Below are 1,562 nucleotides of genomic sequence, written 5' to 3' on the forward strand. Positions count from 1 at the left end.
TTTAGTCATTTATCTTTTTTTTTTTTTTTTTTTCCGTTTTGGTCCTTTATGTTTTTAAATAATTTCAGGGTTACCCTTTAAGTGAGGTTCTGTTAAGAAAACATTAAAAATCCCTCCTCCGTTTTCTCTTCATTTAGGTTTTCTCTCCCATTTCTCTTTATGTTGTTTGGTTTCTGTTGTCATCTCCCTTCTCCAAATTATCAAATTCATAAACCCTAACTTTCCCATCTCCCTTCTCCAAATTCCCAAATTCATGAACCCTAACTTTCCCAAATTCACGATTCATTTGCAATTTCAATTCTCGAGTTCATGGTTGCCTCTTTCACAAATGGGTCAAACTCAACCTCCTACAAACTGAGACAATTTGGGAACATAATGGAACTTACTTGCTACTGAGAATGCAAGGAAACTGAAATCGTCAACTGAATCGTGAATTTAGGAGATTGCGAACTGGACAAATGAAGAGAAATTGCAAATGAATCGTGAATTTAGGAGAGTGAAGACATATGGGAAAGTTAGGATTCATGAATTTGAGAATTTGGAGAAGGGAGATGACAACAGAAACCAAACAACATAAAGAGAAATGGGAGAGAAAACCTAGGGATTTTTTAACGTTTTCTTAACAGAACCTCACTTAAAGGGTAACCCTGAAATTATTTAAAAACATAAAGGACCAAAATAGGAAGAAAAAAAAAAGAAGAAAATAAATGACTAAATCGTTAACTGAAATTAAGTTAAGAGACTATAGGTGGTATTTAGCCAAATCATAATGATTATACATGTTATATGCCCAATTTCATTTTAAGGATTACAAATGAATTCAAATCAAGACAAATATTCATGGGAAGAAAGGATAAGAAAAAATTGGTATATTTGACTAATTCCTAAAGAACTAGATTTTTATGTTCTTATTTTAGTTTAACTTCTCTAAAAATACTTCTTACTTGTTATTTGAATTCTAAGAAATTATTTTGTATAGAGAAAGAATAAAAATAATTAGGTCATTTTTTTTTATTCTTCTTGTTGTCTTGTACCAAGTATAAAATGATATTGTTAATACTTATTAGTTTTATGTCAAAAATTTAAATAAGAATTACAAACAAAATATTTGTCTCATTCATTCTGCATGTAAGTCATGAGTAGTAATATATGAATAATTTTTTTAAGTCTTCTTAATCTAATTATCTTAAAAATTATTTTTTTTAATAAGATTTAATATTCAAATATTTATTATAGAAGTTATTTGAGTAATTTTGATCTTACATATGAATTGTTGATATTTATATATCTGGAAATAAATTTTATTGATAATATGAGTTGCTAAGTTATTTTCTTGAAATTTTCACATTTCATTTCATGTGTATATTTTGAGCAGTTGAACCATCACATATCTATTTTGATGTGAAAAATAGTTAATTTTTTTTATGTCCACATGTATTAAAGAGCCTAAAGATTCTTCAACAAATGATTTTTTTTTTGTTATTAGTTCTCACATGATGTTGGCAATTTGAGAGAATGAGTCTCTCACATTTGTTAGAATACACCAATTATATGGATTAATA

The sequence above is a fragment of the Cicer arietinum genome, chromosome 7, assembly GCF_000331145.2.
Source record: "Cicer arietinum cultivar CDC Frontier isolate Library 1 chromosome 7, Cicar.CDCFrontier_v2.0, whole genome shotgun sequence".
In the NCBI taxonomy this organism is placed as follows: Eukaryota; Viridiplantae; Streptophyta; class Magnoliopsida; order Fabales; family Fabaceae; genus Cicer; species Cicer arietinum.